The sequence below is a fragment of the Oncorhynchus kisutch genome, linkage group LG12, assembly GCF_002021735.2.
Source record: "Oncorhynchus kisutch isolate 150728-3 linkage group LG12, Okis_V2, whole genome shotgun sequence".
NCBI classification, from domain to species: Eukaryota; Metazoa; Chordata; class Actinopteri; order Salmoniformes; family Salmonidae; genus Oncorhynchus; species Oncorhynchus kisutch.
In genome coordinates, this window is record NC_034185.2 from 35,702,734 (window position 1) to 35,725,432 (window position 22,699).

At 43.5% G+C, this 22,699-nt stretch overlaps 1 protein-coding gene across 10 annotated transcripts in view; it reads left to right on the forward strand.

Moving 5' to 3' along the window:
• Positions 1–13,080: 13,080 nt before the first annotated feature.
• Positions 13,081–22,699, forward strand: part of LOC109900934 (protein FAM49A) — a 28,014-nt gene continuing 18,395 nt past the window's right edge. For 6 of the 10 annotated variants that reach the window (XR_004211935.1, XR_004211936.1, XM_020496842.2 and 3 more), the window contains exon 1: positions 13,115–13,239. The gene's annotated coding sequence lies outside the window, so the exon portion shown is untranslated. Of the gene's footprint in view, positions 13,240–13,415; positions 13,455–14,240; positions 14,530–21,712; positions 21,884–22,699 lie in introns of those variants that run through there. The other 4 variants (XM_020496841.2, XM_031837460.1, XM_031837461.1 and 1 more) reach the window with 4 other exon arrangements.

The following is a 22,699-nucleotide window of genomic DNA, read 5'->3' on the forward strand; positions in this document are numbered from 1 at the left end:
AACATGCTAGTAATAGGGGTGGCAACAATTTCGGCAGATAATTTTAGAAAGAAAGGGTGATTTGTAGGGGTCCAGATTTTGCAGCTCTTTCAGAACATCAGCTGAATGGATTTGGGAGAAGGATAAATGGAGAAGGCTTGGGCGAGTTGCTGTGGGGGGTGCAGTGCTGTTGACCGGGGTAGGAGTAGCCAGGTGGAAAGCATGGCCAGCCGTAGAAAAATGCTTATTGAAATCCTCAATTATGGTGGATTTATCAGTGGTGACAGTGTTTCCTATCTTCAGTGCAGTGGGCAGCTGGGAGGGGGTGTTCTTATTCTCCATGGACTTTACAGTGTCCCAGAACTTTTTTGAGTTAGTGTTGCAGGAAGCAAATTTCTGCTTGAAAAAGCTAGCCTTGGCTTTTCTAACTGCCTGTGTATAATGGTTTCTAGCTTCCCTGAACAGCTGCATATCACGGGGGCTGTTCGATGCTAATGCAGAACGCCATAGGATGTTTTTGTGTTGGTTAAGGGCAGTCAGGTCTGGGGAGAACCAAGGGCTATATCTGTTCCTGGTTCTAAATTTCTTGAATGGGGCATGTTTATTTAAGATGGTTAGGAAGGCATTTAAAAAAATATCCAGGCATCCTCTACTGACGGGATGAGATCAATATCCTTCCAGGATACCCCGGCCAGGTCGATTAGAAAGGCCTGCTCGCTGAAGTGTTTCAGGGAGCGTTTGACAGTGATGAGTGGAGGTCGTTTGACCGCTGACCCATTACGGATGCAGGCAATGAGGCAATGATTGCTGAGATCTTGGTTGAAGACAGCAGCGGCTGTATTTAGAGGGCAAGTTGGTTAGGATGATATCTATGAGGGTGCCCGTGTTTAAGGCTTTGGGGAGGTACCTGGTAGGTTCATTGATAATTTGTGTGAGATTGAGGGCATCAAGTTTAGATTGTAGGATGGCTGGGGTGTTAAGCATGTTCCAGTTTAGGTCGCCTAGCAGCACGAGCTCTGAAGATAGATGGGGGGCAATCAGTTCACATATGGTGTCCAGAGCACAGCTGGGGGCAGAGGGTGGTCTACAGCAGGCGGCAACGGTGAGAGACTTGTTTTTAGAGAGGTGGATTTTTAAAAGTAGAAGTTCAAATTGTTTGGGTACAGACCTGGATAGTAGGACAGAACTCTGCAGGCTATCTTTGCAGTAGATTGCAACACCGCCCCCTTTGGCAGTGCAACACCGCCCCCTTTGGCACCGCCCCCTTTGGCACTATCTTGTCTGAAAATGTTGTAGCTTGGGATTAAAATTTCAGAATTTTTGGTGGTCTTCCTAAACCAGGATTCAGACACAGCTAGAACATTGGCAGAGTGTGCTAAAGCAGTGAATAGAACAAACTTAGGGAGGAGGCTTCTAATGTTAACATGCATGAAACCAAGGTTATTATGGTTACAGAAGTCGTCAAAAGAGAGCGCCTGGGGATAGGAGTGGAGCTAGGCACTGCAGGGCCTGGATTCACCTCTACATCGCCAGAGGAACAGAGGAGGAGTAGAATAAGGGTACGGCTAAAAGCAATAAGAATTGGTCGTCTAGAACGTCTGGAACAGAGAGTAAAAGGAGGTTTCTGGGGGCGATAAAATAGCATCAAGGTATAATGTACAGACAAAGGTATGGTAGGATGTGAATACAGTGGAGGTAAACCTAGATTAGGACCTAGATTACAGAGACATAGTTTATAGATCGGCAGGTAAGGGTGCTCTCGAGCGGCTGTATGTTCTTTACCATTCCTCCATCAGATTTGCCACCAATGCTCATTATAGGACATATCACTGCACTCTATACTCCTCTGTAAACTGGTCATCTCTGTATACCCGTCGCAAGACACACTGGTTGATGATTATATATACAACCCTCTTATGCCTTACTCCTCCCTATCTGAGCTATCTACTGCAGCCCTCGTCGTCCAGATACAACACCCGTTCTGCCAGTCACATTCTGTTAAAGGTCCCCAAAGCACACACATCACTGGGTTGCGCCTCTTTTCAGTTCGCTGCAGCTAACAACTGGAGCGAGCTGCGACAAACACTCAAACGGGACGGTTTTATCTCAATCTCTTCAATCAAAGACTCAATCATGGACACTCGTACTGACAGTTCTGGCTGCTCACCTGATGTATTGTTGTTTCTACCTTCTTGCCATTTGTGCTGTTGTCTTTGCCCAATAATGTTTGTACAGTGTTTTATGATACTACCATGTTGTGTTGCTACCATGCTGTGTCGTCATGTGTTGCTGCCTTGCTATGTTGTTGTCTTTAGGTATCTCTTTATGTAGTGTTGTGTCGTCTCTTTTGCCGTGATGTGTGTTTTGTCCTGTATTTATATAGATTTTTGTTTTTTATCTCACCCCCGTCCCCACAGGAGGCCTTTTGGTAGTCATCATTATAAATAAGAATTTGTTCTTAACTGACTTGCCTAGTTAAGGGCTGTATCCAGGCGCTCCGTGTTGCGTCGTGTTTAAGAACAGCCCTTAGCCGTGGTATATTGGCCATATACCACACCCCCTCGTGCCTTATTGTTTAAATATACACCTAGTGTACACAAAATTAAGAACACCTTCCTAAAATTGAGTTGCTGCCCCCCCCCCTCAGACCAGCCTCAATTCATCGGAGCATGGACTTTAAAAGGTGTCAAAAGTGTTCCAACATGGACCAGCATTCCAGGGATGCTGGTCCATGTTGACTCCAATGCTTCCCACAGTTGTGTCAAGTTGGCTGGATGTCCTTTGGGGTGGTGGACCATTGATACACACGGGAAACTATTGAGTGTGAAAAACCCAGCAGCGTTGCATTTCTTGACACAAACCGGTGCGCCTGGCACCTACTACCATACATCGCTCAAAGGCACTTCAATCTTCTGTCTTGTCCATTCAACCTCTGAATGGCACACAAACACAATCCATGTCTCAATTGTCTCAAGGCTTAAAAATCATTCTTTAACCTGTCTCCTCCCCTTCATCTACCTGGATTGAAGTGGATTTAACAAGTGACATCAATAAGGGATCATAGCTTTCACCTGGATTCACCTGGTCAGTCTATGTCAAGGTAAGAGCAGGTGTTGTTAATGTTTTGTATAACTCAGTGTATAGCCATCAGAGATTTATTTTTATAGGGATTCATTTCCAACATAAGATTGAAAAGCTTCACCATATTAAACAAATATACCAAGCCTATCTATATCTTATTAAAGTCAATGGTGTTTTCTGTAATGTTTGACACCAATCTGATTAGAGATTACCAGAGGATTAAGGGTGCAGTCAGATTATATTCAGGGTAGTGAAAATGAGCCATTTCAACCTCCATCCCTACACTATGTCTCTCTCTCTTTTCTTTCTCTCTCCCCCTCTCTTTCTCTCTCCCTCTATCTCCTTACACTATTCCTTCACCACAGATACGTCAGACAGTCCCATGGCTGCAGCTATTCTCATCTCTAACAGAGCACCATGCCAGTCTCTGACAGAGCACCATGCCAATAATTCGACTGTGTGCCCAGCCATTGATCGTAACACAAAAGGAGATTGTGTTGCCATCAATAACCGAGGAATCCTTTACAGCCACACACACGCATCATGCATACACACCTCTGGCTTCCCATTTCTACGTGTGAGGTGAGAAGAAGCATTAAGGGAACAAACAGCAAGTAGAATCCAGCAGCACTGCAGCCAATCTGAGCGTTGTTCTTTACCAGGAGAGTCTGGGTAATGAAGTAGCAGAGGCTATGACAATGTTGGTGAGATCAGATGCCCAGGAAGGCCTAAAGTGCATTCGAGTCTCAAATTCTTGGCAGATCGGAGCACCCCTGTTTTCTGTCAAGGAGAGCAGAGCATGGCTGCTTTTAGGGGAGCGTCCACGATGCAGAAACAGAAGCCAATTAGTTTGACAAGAGTGTGCCGTGTGTGTGTGTGTGTGTGTGTGTCTGTGCATGCGTGTGTGTGTGCGTGTGTATAAGACAAGCTACCCACTGGGCAAAATTGGTTCAGTCAACGTTGTTTCCACGTCATTTCAACAGACAAATTGCAATGTGATGATGTTGAACCACAATGGAAAACTAATTGGATTTGCAAAAAGTTATCAACGTAAAGGGAATTTAGTCTATTTTTCACCTAACTTTGAACCTAAATCCAATTACACGGTGAAATGTTTTGTTGATTTCACATTGAATTCACGTTAGTTGACAACTCAACCAAATGCCCAGTGGGTAAAGCCTGGTGTTTCTGAGTGGATGGGTTCACACAATATTTCAGGAAATGCTATTTGCATAGAGCAGCAAACATATAGTAGGCCTATGCTGTTACATCATCCTACCCATCGGTGTGAGACTGTCTGCCTGCTTGTCACTTTGGTTGAATTACAGCAGCGACTTACCCAAACGGATGACCCAGTAGATCCATCTGGGCCCAGTGAATAGGCTTTATTTTGGGACTCTTTCCCTCATTTCTCAATGTGCCATGTGTCCTCCCTCTGACGGCGCCGTCGTCTGCCAAGATGCTGAGAGGCGAGACACCTGGGCTGTGAATCCAAGTTTTTTTTCATCTAATGCCGCAGTTGACATTTAGATCATTGCATACATTTATATTACTCAGTTCAATCCATGGGATGTATATTCTGACCCACGAATGGAAATGTCAACATTGTTTAACATTTCTTCAGTACAGCATGAAACTATGATGAAAGGGATAGGGGGGAAAATGCTCCCATGAAAAACATTGGACCATTTGAATGACTGTTCTGTTCTGCAAGGTTTTCCAGGACACCTGGCTCCACTTCTTCCTAAGAGTCCAAAACATCTAAACGTCAAGTCTTTATGACAAGGTCTGCTGCTTTGAGACTTTCTTGATGCACTATTGTTGAAGCCCTCAATGATGTGTTATGATACTGTGCTAACTGATAAGCACCCCAGAGGAAGCACCCCAGAGGAAGCACCCCAGAGGAAGCACCACAGAGGAAGCACCACAGAGGAAGCACCCCAGAGGAAGCACCCCAGAGGAAGCACCACAGAGGAAGCACCCCAAGTGGCTTCCACTTGAAATGGAAAAGTAGATTTGAACTTCCTCATAACGTGTGGCTATTATCATGAGACATTGGACAACAAATTCCAAATGATTATTGACATAATCAAAGTAGATGATGGTAAGTATACTATGATACTGTAAGTATACTGATGATTATGGATAACATGAGCATAGACAGAGTATGCTGTGCCTCGTAGTAACCTCCCTGGGGTCAGTATGTAGTGAATGACTGCCCTCTGGTGGAATTTCTCCCCAACTGGCCAATGTCTGATCCACTGTGGGTGCATAATCCACAGTCACCACAAGGTGTCACTTGTAATACACTTGCAGTCATACACAGAGTGAACAAAGGTTTGTATAACTAGACCAAGATAGACCAGAGCCTGTCTTTTAAAACGGGAACGAATTAGTCATAGTGGGAAGAACAAGCAAGGAGGTGGGCTGAGCCAAGCACAAGCTAGCGAGATCCTATTGGCGCATTTTAGCATATATTTGCATATTTCCATGAGGGAACGCCTACTCCGTGAAGAGTGCATGTGCAATATCTCTGGTCGCCTAACTCTGTTCAAATTTATTAAAGGGTCAAATCTAGAAAACTTAGACAACTGTTTATAGTAAAAAGGAACAGAAAAATGTATTGAGATCAAAGGCTTCATCAATGAGAAAATTAGCAGAATGTCGGCCAAAATCCATCTCGTTCCATCTTCTCCCACTGCCGGCAACTGGGCTTCCTCTCCATATTTGGTAGTGAGTGGAAACGCCAAGAGGATGCTACACATTTATACATGTGTATAAATACCTGTCTCACTGCTCTATCTGCGGTGTGAGTATGCAGCTATGCACAGGTGACACGAGATGTGCCAGGGATGGCAAGACAAATAGCAGAGTACAGGGGCACAACTTTGGTTTTAGAAGCAGGGGTAACTTTATTTTTATCCAGTCGGAAAACACTACAAACAGCATACCCGACCGCTCGCAGGCGTCCGCATGGTCCTAAAGCACACCCGTGCCTCGTTTTGTATCACATTCCAATGATAAAACTAGTGCAATTTCAGAATGTGGGGGGACATGTCCCCCCGTCACCAGTGAAAGTTGCACCCCTGGCAGAGTATGATAGGAGATCTAGCCTTTTGGGGGCCCTAGGCAAGATTTGGTTGCCCTCTCACACTCTACCGCCTGGGCAAAACAGTTAAGTAGCCGCCCTCTTGACGGCAGAGAAACATTTTCGTTTTCAAGTACATTTCTTGTAATTCTACACATTTTCTCATGGGGCGGAGAGAAAATGCTGCAGTTTTAAAGCAAGTTTTATGCAGTTCTACACATTTAGCCATGGGGCAGAGAGAAAATGTTGATTAACTTTTTTTTTTACAAATTTCATGCAATTCTACTCTTTGTGCCATTTGGCAGAGAGAGAAGAAATGTGCAGTTTTAAAGCTAATTTCCTGCAATTGTAACTATTTTGGCATGGGGTGGAAAGAAATTGTTTCCGTTTTAAAGCAAATTTCCTACAATTCTACACATTTTGCCATGTCTTATGCCATGTTAATGATTTTTGAGTGAGAGTGACTAACAAAATCAATCAAATAAAATTGTATTGGTCACATTCACATGGTTAGCAATGTTAATGCGAGTGTAGCGAAATGCTTGTGCTTCTAGTTCCGACAGTGCAGTAATATCTAACAAGTAATCTAACAATTCCTCAACAAGTACCCAATGCACACAAATCTAAAGGGGTGAATGAGAATATATACATAAGTATATGGATGAGCGACGGCCCAGTGGCATAGGCAAGGTGCAGTAGATGGTATAAAATACAGTATATAAATGTGATATGGGTAATTTAAGATATGTAAACAATATTAAAGTGGCATTATTTAAAGTGGCTTTGTTTAAAGTGACTAGTGATCCATTTTTTAAAAGTGTCCAGTGTTTGGGTCTCAATGTAGGCAGCAGCCTCTCTGAGTTAGTGATTGCTGTTTAGCAGTCTTATGGCCTTGAGATAGAAGCTGTTTTTCAATCTCTCGGTCCCAGCTTTGATGCACCCTGGAGGTCAGTGCCCCTGGGCACATGCCAGACCGCTATTCGGCCATGATTACTTAAGAAAGCTGGCTAGACTAACTTACCGATCTAAAGATTGTTAGCTGACATGGCTAATTGAGTGACTGTCATTGACTTTCATAACAAGACATTTTTCTCTCTTGTTATGTCAGTCAATGAATCTAACAATTTTTAGATTGGTAAATTAGTCTAGCCAGCTATATAAACAACAAAACTTCAACTTGCACCTTGTCTATTCTACCATTCTAACTCAGAAAAGTAAGTTGAGACTGAGTTCCAAAAAAGAAATCATGTAAAAAAGTTCCTGCAATTCTACAGTTTGCCATGGCCTCTCGAGGCGTATTTTGAAAACAGCACAAGTGGAAGAATACCTTACAATATATATATATATATACAGTATATATATATATATATATATATATATATATATATATATATATATATATATGAGTCATTATATTCAGTCTAACAAACAGCTGTCACTTAAGACAATACAAGAACTTGGGACTATAACCCCCTAGAGTCGATTGAGGCACCGGTGAATCTGGGCCTCGTCTGAAGGTAACCGGTACCATTTTTTTTTTAATGAATGGAAGCAGAAGGTAGTTTTGTGCCTACCCCAAAAAAGAGTTAAATATGTGTAAAAATATATATATATATATACAGTGCCTTGCGAAAGTATTCGGCCCCCTTGAACTTTGCGACCTTTTGCCACATTTCAGGCTTCAAACATAAAGATATAAAACTGTATTTTTTTGTGAAGAATCAACAACAAGTGGGACACAATCATGAAGTGGAACGACATTTATTCGATATTTCAAACTTTTTTAACAAATCAAAAACTGAAAAATTGAGCGCGCAAAATTTTTCAGCCCCCTTAAGTTAATACTTTGTAGCGCCACCTTTTGCTGCGATTACAGCTGTAAGTTGCTTGGGGTATGTCTCTATCAGTTTTGCACATCGAGAGACTGAAATGTTTTCCCATTCCTCCTTGCAAAACAGCTCGAGCTCAGTGAGGTTGGAAGGAGAGCATTTGTGAACAGCAGTTTTCAGTTCTTTCCACAGATTCTCGATTGGATTCAGGTCTGGACTTTGACTTGGCCATTCTAACACCTGGATATGTTTATTTTTGAACCATTCCATTGTAGATTTTGCTTTATGTTTTGGATCATTGTCTTGTTGGAAGACAAATCTCCGTCCCAGTCTCAGGTCTTTTGCAGACTCCATCAGGTTTTCTTCCAGAATGGTCCTGTATTTGGCTCCATCCATCTTCCCATCAATTTTAACCATCTTCCCTGTCCCTGCTGAAGAAAAGCAGGCCCAAACCATGATGCTGCCACCACCATGTTTGACAGTGGGGATGGTGTGTTCAGGGTTATGAGCTGTGTTGCTTTTACGCCAAACATAACGTTTTGCATTGTTGCCAAAAAGTTCAATTTTGGTTTCATCTGACCAGAGCACCTTCTTCCACATGTTTGGTGTGTCTCCCAGGTGGCTTGTGGCAAACTTTAAACGACACTTTTTATGGATATCTTTAAGAAATGGCTTTCTTCTTGTTCAAGGGGGCCGAATAATTTCGCAAGGCACTGTATATGTATAAATATAAGAAGGCTCAGGGAAAATTCTGAGTGTTTACATTTCGCTCCTCTTTCAGCCGACATTTAATCAATGCAGGCAAACTTTTAGCAAGCTATTCATAATAAATCAGTTGTCCCTGCTCCTGCCTGGTGCCAGGCTCAACAGATGCAGCTTCAGGCTCAGCAGCCCTGTCTCCCCATCCCCATCCCCATTGCCCTGAACCAGCCCTGTCTCCCCATCCCCATCCCCATCCCCCTGAACCAGCCCTGTCTCCCCATCCCCATCCCCCTGAACCAACCCTGTCTCCCCATCCCCATCCCCCTGAACCAACCCTGTCTCCCCATCCCCATCCCCCTGAACCAGCCCTAGTTCCAACTGAAGAAGGAGGTGAGCAGCATTGTGTTGAATGACATGTCAGTTGGCATAGTTTCAGGTACTGAAATGCACTGAGAACAGGAATGTGATTTTCCAGTCATGAAAAATCTCACTTGACACAGAGGCAGCCAATATCAGAGACTTAATGGAAGAGATGCAGGCTCTTAGAGATGGATGGGAGTCTCTCCTGTCTGAGACAACACTGATTGCTTCTCAAATGGATGTTGCATCTCAATTTACCAAGAAACACAGCCGCCAGGGGAAAGGGAAGAGATTCCATGATGAAACCTCTCAAGAGGAGACAGCTCAGGACAGTGCAGCAACGGTGTTTCGGAACACAGTGTTTTTTTACTGCTATGGACAACATCATAAGTGACTTGGACACCGGGTTTGACACCACTGCAAAAATTGTTGAAGAATTTTCTGCTGTCCTTAAAGTTAGGCAGATTAATGAGGATAAAGTCCCTTCTGTGTGCCTGGGTTTCAAAAGAAAGTGAGACACCTGAACATTCTATATGCTGCCACTGTCCCCTCTAACTTGTCCCCTCTTGGTTTCCTGAATGCAATTTGTAAGATGCAGCTGCAAAGCATTTTTGTAGAAGATTACATTGCTTTATGTATATTTTGCACACTGCCTGTGACTGTTGCTGGTGGCGAGAGAGCTTTCAGTAAGCTAAAACTGATTAAAAAACTATTTGATGTCCACTATGTCCCAGAACAGGCTTTGCAGTCTTGCCATGCTATCCATTGAAAGTCAGTTAGCTAGAAAGCTGGACTTGATCAGTGACTTTGCTAGCAAGAAGGCTCGGTGCTGGGCTTTTGGTGAGCAAGGCTGAGCAAGGGCCAGTGATAACTGTTCAATGGCATCGCTATGGCTATTGGATCACTACACACATGATGCCCACAGGCTTAGAACAAGACTGAGAACAGACTGAGAAAAATAAATTTGTTTGGCGCATTATGTTCAGAAATCCACAGGAAAGAGCGGTCACGACAACGCAGACAAATTCCAAATAATATCCGTAATGTCCACAGAAACATGTCAAACGTTTTTTATAATCAATCCTCAGGTTGTTTTAAAATATATAATCGATAATATATCAACCGCAAATGTCTTTCACGGTAGGAGAGGGAAAAACAATAGCTGTCCAAATTCTGTTGCGTGAGCAAAACTCATGTGACCACTTGACGCGATGTTATCGTTCTGGCTCATTTTTCAAAATAAAAGCCTGAAACTATGTCTGAAGACTGTTGACACCTTGAGGAAGCGACGGGAAAAGGAATCTGGTTGATATCCCTTCAAATGGAGCAATGGGAGGCTATGGAACATGGAGTTTTTAAAATAGATTTTTCTCAGGGTTTCGCCTGCAATATCAGTTCTGTTTTACTCACAGACAATATTTTGACAGTTTTGGAAACTTTTCTATCCCAATCTGTCCATTATATGCATATTCTAGCATCTGGTCCAGAGAAATAGGCCATTTACTTTGGGAATGTTATTTTTCCAAACATAAAAATAGTGCCCCCTAGATTCAAGAGGTTAATGTATATTTAAGTTCTATTTATTTTAAGTTATTCATAAATGTTAAGAGAATTTTCCTTTTAAGAATTGTACCATTAAAATTACATTTAGACTGTAAAAGATGGCCTTTAGCACATTTCTTATAGAGGGTATCAGTCTTGCATCAAATAGTGAATTCCACTGTATGCAGAATGTTGCATGCATGTCTGCACAGTGTTATATTTTCACAGCTCACTGTCAGTAAAACAGTGCATTGTAAGCCTTTAAAGGTAGAGTTATTGAACGTTTTGAATGGATTAATTGGGTTCTGGAGGTGTGTGGTTACAGCAATTGCGCAGGGTTGGTGTGGCCTGTGGCCGTGGGACCCAATGTGATATCTTTTCATGGGGCCCACAGTTCCTGGCAGCCCCCCCCCCCACGCTGAATAAAAAAACAGGTGTATACCTAACCGTGAAATTATTACTTATTATTACCTGTGTGTGTGTGTGTGTGTGTGTGTGTGTGTGTGTGTGTGTGTGTGTGTGTGTGTGTGTGTGTGTGTGTGTGTGTGTGTGTGTGTGTGTGTGTGTGTGTGTGTGTGTGTGTGTGTGTGTGTGTGTCTGTGAGTTTTGTGTGTGTGTGTCCGTGTGTGTGTTGGAGTGTCAGTGTGGTATGTGTGAGTGTGTAGTGAGTATACATCGAGCCTGTGCAAGAGAGTCAATGAATAAAATTCTAATAAAATAAGGGGGTCAATGTAAATAGTCCAGGTAGCCATTTGATCAACTGTTCAGCTGAGCCTTGATTGCTGGCATACCATGTCCATAGTCTGCTTACAGGGTAAGGAAACCAATGTTGTAATTTTGGTGAACTATCCCTTTAATATTAAAGAAGTACTTTCTCTGGCACTGGGACACCTCAGGGTTGAATGTGGTATGAGTTGAACTAAGGACTGGCTGAATGCTTGTTGGACAGAGAGAGAGAAAGAGAGTCAGAGGAGAGTCCAGGAGTAATATTTAACGTGCTGGTACTGAAGGTTTAGGGTTGATGTAACTGGTTCAAGGCTGGGCTCTAAAGGTGGCAAACATACATACACGTGAATACTCTATCCATGAATAGTCTTTGTACCATGTGGCATTAAAAGTCCTCTTCCTGTTATCTTGTCCTTGCTGTGCTCTGGGGAAAACCTACATCCAGGGAGCCCCACAAACCACCCACCCCTGCTAACTTCCATTTCAACACATGTTGCCATGGGGCAGAGAGAAATGTTCAGTTTTATAATGCTATTCTACACATTATGTCATGAGGCTGAGAGCGAATGTTCCCGTTTTAAAAGTATAGTGCAGTTAAAAACCCGATTTTCCTGTGTTTTTATATATTTCCACACTATGAGGTTGGAATAATACTCTGAAACTGTGGAAATTATGATAATACCCTTTTAATGTAAGAGCTGTTTGAAAAGACAGCGTGAAATTTCAGCCTGTTTTGGTGGGATGGAGTTTTGGACTGCCTGGTGACATCACTAGGCGGTAAATGAGTTATTAGACCAATAAGAAAGAGAGTTGCAAACCTTGCTGCCAATAACAGCTAATTTTCAGTTTTCCCCTCCCACTCGGACCACTCCCAGACAGTCCTAGCAAAATTCTAGCTTGAGAAATTGCTCTTTGCCTAGAAGCAATTTTTTGTTTATTTTTTACCATTTTAATTGAAAACAATCACAGTAAGATACTTAATTGTTACACAGAAAAGATCCTTTAAAAGGCTAATTTCCTGCAATTCTACACATTTTGCTGTTTTATAGCTCATCTCATACTATTCTTCACCTTTTACCAATGAGGATGAGAGAAAGAAAAACAGTTTTAAAGCAAATGTCCTGCTATTCTACACGTGTTGCCATTGCGTATGATGTGTTCTTATGCTATCTGGGGGACCCCGACCAGTTTTTTAAAAATGGATTTAAAATGAATGATTGTGGGGGATGAATTTACCTGTTCTGAATATCGGGGGAACATGTCCCCCCATGGAAATGTTGCCAATGATGTGAGCACATCAATCAATCTGTATAAAGCCTTGATGATTGAGCTGGCATTGCACAAAGGAAATCTTACTACTCTACACAGTGGATTCCAATTTACCGTGAGGTATCTGAATAGTCTATGACAACTGATGGCAATTTGCTGTATTTCAAAACTGGGGTAGGGACACAACAGATACTAATATTGAAAATATAGTTTAGTTTGCAACTTCGCATAGGTCAACATCTTGCCACTTTGTGAGGAGTACCTTCATCACATAGACAGCAAGGCCGTATGGATACATTCAAAGTCTAGATTTCAACACTAATTAGAAAAGATTCATTCATATCTACTGCATTCCCAGTCTCATTTCATTATTTTTCAGCCATAGAGCGAGACACAACCACAGTGCTTTTTCGACGTCACTATTGGCCATAGAGGTAAGCTAATTTCCGTTTTATTGGTCAATATCGGACGGCGCCTATATACTAACCAATGACATTTTGGTATGGGCGGGGCTTAGAGACACGCTTTATAACGGTGTTGGAGGGAGGGGTCCGTGGAAAAAACAGCGTTGTTGTAAGGTTGAAAGTAGGGGGTGAAAGTGGCCTATCGGGGTGCAGAGACATCGGATCTCCCATTCAAAAGTAGTATTTTAAGAAGTCACTGGTAAGTGTAATTGAGCGAGCAACTTTTAAGAGCCGTTGTTTGGCTAATTAAGATAAACGGTAGTCTCGGAAATGTGTAGCCGACGTTAGCGACGCAGAATCAGTTAGTGCCAAGCGAGTTCACATGGATAGAAAACGCCGCAGGAAGTGAGATTGCTAACGTAGCTAGCCTACTCGTGTGTTTGCCAAAATACGAATGCATACATGGTGAATTAGGTAGGTAGCTAAATCCATTAGCTAACAATTGCCTATTTGTATCTAAATCATTATTTCTAAAAACGTAGTAAATCTTCCAAATACGGAGTTCTTTTCGGGAATGAAATAGTTTTCTGGTCATGAGCTTGACAGTAGTGCTACTAGTCTAGTGAGCCAACTAGCTAGCTAAAGTGTGCTGCTAACTGCTGCTGCCTTGCATGTTCATACTGTTACACGACTTTAAAGTAACAACATCCTAGTTTTGAAAAGGTCAAACTACCTCTTGATAATCTGTTGAATATCAACAGCTCTCCGTAGTCCAGTTGGGCATGGGGGCATTGCACAGTATCTTTTCACATACTTTAACGTTAGCTAGCTTGCTATTTTAACTGATAACTACAACATCACTAGCCTCAGGCCAGTGTCTCAGGCATTCAAGTGAATGCCTAGAAGCAAAATCAAAACTGTAAATTACTTCCTAGCTCAGGGCATCCAGCCCATACAATTGGGAATAGGATCTCTATGTGCCAACCTGCCGAACCGGCAATGGAGTCTAGTGATTTTTGTCTTCAGGGCGCCGCTGCCAGTATCAGACCGCAACAGCTGTTTCTCACTTGACAACCAACTAACTGCCAATTAATGACTCTGCTGCTAGCTCCTGGGAAAGTGATTGCAGATTAGAGAGAGCCGCTCCAACAGATTCATCATAGGCACACAAACAAGTCAGCAGCAGGCAGGAAAATGGACCTTCATTGGTTAGACATGGGAACATAGCTAGCTGACTGGACCACCCAAATACTTAGCATTTTTGCGTTTCTGTCTGTGTGCCCAAACCAGCCTGCGCTATTCCTTCACCACCAGAGGATTCCCTGATTTATTATTGTGCCTGATCCATTGTGAAACGCTGCCGATTGTTGGACGTACAGCGACAGCTGCACTTCTCATCGCTGAGTTAGGAGCAGGGCCTCTTGGTCTGTTTAGTTTCGGTTGGAACGCCAGGTATCTTGTTGCAGCATTTCCTCAGTCAGCGCTGTCACTGTTACGGCAGATGGGTCTTGTGAATATGGATAATTTGACCTGGAAATGACTGAACTGTGTAAGTAGGTTAAACTTCCTCTTGACCCTTGTTTTTGCCACAGTGTCATACTGCCAATACTGTACCTACTGTAACCTAATTGGAGCAATTGAAGATATTGTTCTTTTTTTCCCTGTTGAGGATCCTTGACTAATCAATTATTGTACAGTTTTTGTGAGGACTTTGTCAGAGATTTATAGACACCAGATATCATGTTGAGTCACGCGTTGGAACATATAAACATGTAATAGGGACTGAGTGCGAAAGAACTTGACTTAAACTATTAGCTCTTGGCAAAACATGGGCGGCAGGTAGCCTAGTGGTTAGTTTTTGGCCGGTAACTGAAAGGTTGCTGGATCGAATACCTGAGCTGACACTAAAAATCTGTTCTGCCCCTGACCAAGGTAGTTAACACTGTTCCCCGGTTGGCTGTCATTGTAAATAAGAATTTGTTCTTAACTGACTTGCCTAGTTAAATAAAATATCAGCATAGTTTGCCCACCCCAAATTCTCCACTTTCTCTCCAGCTGGCAGAGAAGCGAGTGTAAAATCATAGTTAATCCACAAATGTCCTCGGCTCAGTTTTGTGCACCTGACTGTGACTGAAAAACAGGATGCGTGTGCTTGCCACTTTCACAACCTGTCAGAGGGTTGCTGTTTATTGTGGTTTTGCACTGCTCCTGCGGTGTCATATCACCAGTAGCAAACACATACCTTAGACATTGTCTGATTTTATATTTTGCACAAATGTGCTTTTTGTGTTTTAACCTCAACTTTGCCAGAATTGTTATTTTCTTCGAATGTTTAGTCTTCATCATGTTGTGTTATTGAAAACAACAACAAGAACTAGCCTACTTTTTTACTTTGGTAGTCATTCGTTGAAGTCTAAATCAAGCTTTGCGTCAATCTTATTTTGGGGCATAACATTTATTATCCCACCGGATTTCCTCCAATTGCCTAATATCTGGTTTTGGTATTGGCCTAGCTAACCAAGTAAATCCTCTGAGCTTTATTCAAGACATGCGCCTAAGGGTCAGACGATCAGGTCTTTCAAAGCCTGGAGAATTGTTTCACGTAAACATCTCAGGGACACAATAATACACCATTAGGCCCAGCTTATATATAGCACTCTTATAATGAATTCTAGCGACTGCCGTCTGTTGTTGCCTGCAGCTCGACTTCCATAATACCAGGCTGGACCCCCCCCCCCCCCCCCCCCCCCCCCCCCTGGTCTCCTCCTCTCAGATGCCCTCTGCAGATTATCAGGCAGTTTACCATGGCCCATCAGGGTGCAGCAGCATGCTGAATCAGCTAAAGGGCCATATGGACTGGATTCAGACAGCAGCAGCGCAGACATGAGCCTCATTGCTCAGACTCAGCCATGATAAGATTGGGATGCCTCTGGATAGGCATAGATGGGTTGGCTGTCTGACTTAACCCCTTCATCTCTGAACCAGCCTTTAGGTGACCTCAGAACCATCATTTGACCAGTAAAGTGATCTTATGCATGTATAAATCTGATCTTTATGACTCTGCGCTATATTGTCCTATGCTCTGATCTGTGTAATGAAGTGATGAGTGTTGGTGGTGGTAAAATGCACGTGTCCATGGTCTTAGCCTACATGCCATAGCAGTGTTTTCATGTAGCCTATGCATGGTCCATGCAATGAGTGGGAGGACCTGGGCACTCTCCCTTATTTGTGTCGTGCTATAACGTTCTAATTTGTCCATATGCAGAGTTTGTTCCCTCTCCCCACGTGATAATACGAAACATTGCTCAGTTTACTTTGCCCGGAGAGCCTAGCTCATGCATAAATGGGTAACTTGGAGAACCAGAGAAATGAACTGAAAAGGTTATGATCAGGGAATAGGCTACAACACCATCGTACAGGTGCTGCGTGAGTGAAATCACACGTTTGGAAGGTCAACAACGCGGTAGCCTATTTTGTGTTCAATTATTTGGTTAATTATTACATGAATTCAGGCTTTCGTTCATTAAACCATACGCAGGCCATATAAAGTGCAAACCGGTGCGGCCGGTAAAAGTTTGATTAGCCTACTAAATAATAGCCTATTTTTGCAGGCTGTATTCGATTCTGTGCCTCGAGGGGAATATTTATCTCACATAGAACACGCAGATAAACTGTTCTACTGGGGCGTTTCTGTTTTTTTTCCCCTATTTGTTACTCATTATGTTTGCGGAGGAAAAGCAAATGTGGACTGTTCCAGCATCTTCAAAGGGCACCTCAGCAGGAAAAAAATGCCATGGAGGCAATGATTTTGTCGTGGCACAGAGCCACAGCGGAAACACTGCCATAGTAGCCATTTTTCAGATGTTTTGTTTCTGTTCAATGTTGGGCTTCCAGGATTAAATTTTTCCGCTTCGTTTTTTTTTCACCAGACAGGAAAGGAGTTATTTGTATATGCCCGTGCCTGCTCTGTGCCGCTCTGAAATGCTCTGCAAATTATCATCTGGTAGTTTGAGTTCCTGTTTCACCCAACCTGTCTGTCTGGGGGAAATATGTGTTTGAACTGAATTGCCCCGGTTATATGGCTGCACTCTGGCAGTAAACAAACGTCCTGCTCACGTTTCACTTTTCTCATTTATATCCGGAGAGTCTGAGGCTAACGCTTTGTGTTGAAATCTTAGCGCAATCTTAGGTTACAGTCAAATCAAATTTGAGTTGTCACATGCGCCGAATACAACAGGTGTAGGTAGACCTTACAGTGAAATGCTTACTTACAAGCCCTTAACCAACAATGCAGTTTTAAGAAAAATACAAACAAAAAAAAGTAAAAATAAAAGTAACAAATAATTAAAGAGCGGCAGAAAAATAACAATAACGAGGCTAAATACAGGGGGTACCGCTACAGAGTCGATGTGTGGGGGCACCGGTTAGTCAAGGTAATATGTACATGTAAGTAGAGTTATTAAAGTGACTAGGTAGTTATTAAAGTGACTATACATAGATGATAACAGAGTAGCAGTAGTGTAAAAGAGAGAGGGGGGGGCAATGCAAAAAGTCTGGGTAGCCATTTAATTAGAAATTCAGGAGTCTTTTGGCTTGGAGTGTAGAAGCTGTTTAGAAGCCTCTTGGATCTAGACTTGGTGTTTTTGATACCGCTTGCCGTGTGGTAGCAGAGAGAACAGTCTGTCTAGGGTGCCTGGAGTCTTTGACAGTTTTTAGGGCCTTCCTCTAACACTGCCTAGTATAGAGGTCCAGGATGGCAGGAAGCATGGCCCCAGTGATGTTCTTGGCTGTACGCACTACCCTCTGTAGTGCCTTGCGGTCAGATGCCAAGCAGTTGCCGTACCAGGCAGTGATGCAAACCCCGTCGGTGTGCTCTCGATGGTGCAGCTGTAGAACCGTTTTGAGGATCTGAGGACCCATACCAAATCTTTTCAGTCTCCTGAGGGGGAATAGGTTTTGTCGCGCCCTCTTCACAACTGTCTTGGTGTGCTTGGAACATGTTAGTTTGTTGATGTGGGCGCCAAGGAACTTGAAACTCTCAACCTGCTCCACTACAGCCCCGTCGATGAGAATGGGGGCGTGCTCGTTCCTCCTTTTCCTGTAGTCCACAATCATCTCCTTTGTCTTGATCACGTTGAGGGAGAGGTTATTATCCTTGCACCACACGGTCAGGTCTCTGACCATCTCCCTATAGGCTGTCTCGTCGTTATCGGTGATCAGGCCTACCGCTATTGTGTCATCGGCAAACTTAATGATGATGTTTGAGTCGTGCCTGGCCGTGCAGTCATGCGTGAACAGGGAGTACAGGAGGGGACCGCGTGGCGGCTGTGTTACCTACCCTTACCACCTGGGGTTGGACCGCCAGGAAGTCCAGGGTCCAGTTGCAAAGAGGTGTTTAATCCCAGGGTCCTTAGCTTAGTGATGAGTTTTGAGGGCACGATGGTGTTGAACGCTGAGCTGTAGTCAATAAATGGCATTCTCACATAGGTGTTCCTTTTGTCCAGGTGTGAAAGGGCAGTGTGGAGTGCAATAGAGATTTGCATCATCTGTAGATCTGTTGGGGCGGAATGCAAATTGGAGTGGGTTTCTGGGATAATGGTGTTGACGTGACCCATGACCAGCCTTTCAAAGCACTTTGTGTGTTGTGTAGAAGGAAATGGGCCTATAAATGTCGGAAAAATTTACGAACAGTAAGCCTAATTCTCCCACTGGTAGCCCATTTGAAATGACGTCAAACACACTGTAACCTAATTTGTTAGTCCGCTACATTGACATCGTAGACAATTTTGCCTTGTTTAGGCTATAGCTTAATGACCATCAGACGGACACGAGCAATGTTGAAACCAGAGCGAAGGCATGAATCATAGTGTAGGTAAAAATAGGCCTATATTTTTATCGATTTGTTAATCTCTGGTTGAAAATGCCTCAACAGTCTGTCATAGGCATATTTCATATAGCTTATTTTTTGCCGTAAGTACAGTTCTTTGTAAGCCACCTAATGCTTTGGAAACACCAGTTTCCTTATCCTAGTCGTTAACGTGATTGACTTTCATCCCATGTTACCTGCCCAAAAATGACACTGCTACACAGGAACTGTTCAGTCATGAGTCCCTAATAGTTTAGTTGACGACCTGTCAATGGTGGCCCTAAAACCTGGTTTATTCAGGAGGGGCGGTTAGCCATGCACTTGGACAAATAATGTCATACAGTTCGGTCGTTGATATAGGCCTAATCCTGGAGAGTTAGCTTGCTAGCTACGCCTTCATACCGCTCTTTTACAGAGTTCTCTAGCTGGTATCTGATCTTGACTGTAAACCTTGGCCCCTGCGTGGCTGCTTGTCTGTTCTCAGCTCCGCAGCGTGCTCATTGATTACAGCAGCTGCTCGAACAGGAGGGCGATTTATGCTGTTTTTGTAATGGTAACAGTCTGTGAAAGTACTGGGAATATTGTTCAGGCGAGAAAGAAGCGCAGTCACCCGTCTCTGGGTAGTATGTAATAACTGAATGCGCCCAAAAAAAAGACCACGGGTCAAGTGCAATATTCAGAAATGTATTAAGTTGAGCGAGCATGCTTCGACAGTAGTGTGAAGTCCTTGCACCAAAGAAAATAAGTGAAAGACAAAACGGTACAGATAAACAAACCTAGTAAAACGGTGTGGAGTTGAGGTTGGATGCCCAAAGAGGCGTATATGAAAACCACTCTTCCCTTATAGGCGGTCTTTCGTTCTATAACTTCTAAGCTATTTAACTCTGTGTTGCCGACGACAACCTGCTGGCCAGCAGCTGCAGTGCGACGGTGAGGAATTTGGACCATGTTTGAGGAGGAAGTAATGAGGTGGGGTGGCTTGGATATGTTTGACAGTCTGATATGGACCACAGCCAAAAGGGCAGGTTCAACACCTCTCCTCCTCCAACCACGTGTCACTGAATCCTAAGCGGACCGGCCGGAGTAATGACCTCTGACTTCGGGCCTAGGCTATATCTCATTCAGAGAACACTCTATCATGGCTATTATCCTCAGACTATACTGTACTAATCATATACAGTGTACGGTTCTAATCGCTCAGCCAGTGCTCGTTACGCCAGAGTGGGTTTGATTCTTATCTACTGAATAGCGGTTGCTTAGGATGAAAGCGACCCATTTGAAATCTTAAGACAAATAGGCCTAACATTTCTGTGCTTATATGTTGGGCTTAGCGTAGCCATAGCAGTCTCCACCCCCAGGAAAAAGGCCTGCAGTGAATCTCTCTTCTCTCTCACACACACACACACACACACACTAGAAATGGCTCCTTTGTATCTCAGTGCTTTTGACTTGCAGAAACCACCAGAACAGAAGTGCTATTCAGGCCGAAGAGGTCGACGTAGGAGGATTTTTTTTACGCCTGGAGTCCCACACGGTAATGAACTGTTTGTAAGGGCAGGCAGGGCAGGGCACTCCTCTCTGGCTCTGAATACCACAGCAACCCCCAGTCTCTCAGTGCCACTGACTGACTGGCTGGGCTGACTGATTAAAGAGCTCTTGTTGTTTACCTCTGTTTCCTCCTTACCCCTTTAGCTCTGTGTCTCGCTCTTTCCACTGTTTGCTTTAATTGAAGGTCTTACACCGCTTGGTAAACAAGAAGCCAGACGAGTGAGGTGACGTCTAAAATTGATAATGTCGCTTTGATGCCGTGACCCTTAACCTCTGTACAGTGTTCGTCAGACGTCATACTCTCCCTCCCTCTTACTACAAATCCACATGTGGGGGCTGCAGTGCATTTGTCTGAGTTCAGCCCCGGCCTTTATCCCAGCCGTGCTAATGGGAGTGAGCAGCTGAGTGCCCTTCAGAGGAGGGCTAGTCCATGTGGCGGTCGGCCAGAGGAAGCAAGGCAACCATGGTGGGTGGATAGGCAGGTTCCCCTCCACACCCAACCCCCATGCCCTCTGCCCATATAAGGGCAGAACTCAGCCAGCCTCCCTGAAGCTGAGCTCGGCTCCCTGACCCATTACTGGAGCTCCAAGCCCGAGGGAGGCACAGCTCTGCTCTCCTAACCGAAGTTTAAGCCTGTTTTTCTCGCCGGTCCAAACAGTGATGTGTGTACGGTCTTTAAGAATGGATACGAGTGCGCCACAGCCACATGGTGGTTGTGATAAAGTGGAGCATGCAGTTGTGGGCTAAGGCTGTAGTTGAAATGCTTCAGCCTGAGCTTAATGCATTTTAGGTTGTTGGCTTGCCTGTGACAAATGATTTTATATGGTAGCCTAAATCACTAAGTCGTATGACGTTTGTCCCAAAGCATTATTGTCATGAAAAAAAAAAGGTTTTTAAAAGTTTTTTGTTTTGTATTCTTACATTGGGCCAAAAGTGAAGTTTGTTATTGGGGAGGTTTTGGGACAAATTGGTGGCTGTCAAAAGACATACTCTTTACATTTGGTACTACGGTACTGAATAGTAATAGTTGCGCTTCCCGGGCCTTTTACGGACCTCCTCCGGACAGAAGTTAATTTCAAACTCTAGTGTCGTTTTGATGTGATCTGCCTGGGCCCTACAGCAAGTTTTGCAGTCTTGGTTTGAAAAGCTGAAAATCAGACTTGTAAATCTGTTGTTGGTGTTACTTCCATTTCGTCAGTAGTTGGGGAATATACCGTTGTTTCATAACAGCAGTGGAATACAGCCAGGGGGAGATTACGCTGACCATGTTCTGTCGTTTTATGAGTAGTGCTCCCCTGATCTCTTCCTCTTTCATCTGTTCAGTGGTCTCTCTCTCCAGCTGTCCCGAAACACAATATAAAGACAAGTCTGTTCGCCGATTCAGGCCATCGTAAAGCTCGTCATTACTCTGACGGTTTGTTTGGCGTTTTTGAACCTGCGGTTATTGGCGAGTTGGATTCCTGAAAGGGTCTTCATCTTCCATCAACTGGTAATGCATGGTAACTAGCGTTTGGTAGACTGTATGACTAAGCTAGATGTTCAACCTGACTAGACTGTTGAATGAGTGGTTTTCTAAGATGCTGAGTTGCGTGGTGTGTACAGACAATGGAAACAGACAGGAAATTCATCTTTCTCTTTATCGTTTTTTTTTTCTCCCTTTCTCTCGCTTTTATTTCTCCGTGTTCAGCTCAGCAGCAGTCTGTCTCGGAGTAGTACACTGATTTTGAAATAGTCACCTGGGTGAGAGAACTTTCTCCCACGCCTTTCAGGTCGAGTTCAGCTAGTTAGCTGGGTTTGTGTAGAGGAAGAACAAAAAACAGTGTTTCCTGCTCTCTCTGGTATTGATTTGTGTTTAGACTACGGTCTTCAGGCCCAGCGCAATAGCAGGGTGTAATGACCTTGTAAAATGTAGGACAACCGCTGACTTGATAGTTATAGACAAAATTATGTGATGGCTAGATTTTTTTATTTTATTAACTTAAGTTAGGCTAATTTGCTAACACAAACCTCTATAGATGATATGTAACTAATTGATAGCAATTGCTCCTAATATTTATTGGCTGATATAAAAATATACAGAGATGAAGGAAATTGTACTTCAGCTATCGGGTAAGTATTGCTAATATGGAATCAGACTTTGATCTGGAGTCTACGTCTCAAATGAGACTGATTGTGACGATAACACTGAACTTTGACCCTTTTTGCCCGTCAACACATCTTGGTTGCCCTAGTTCAAGCAAAGGGATTGGTGGAAATAAGCCTATTAGTGTTGGGGCATTGGGTTCAGTGCTGGTTTTGGGTCAAT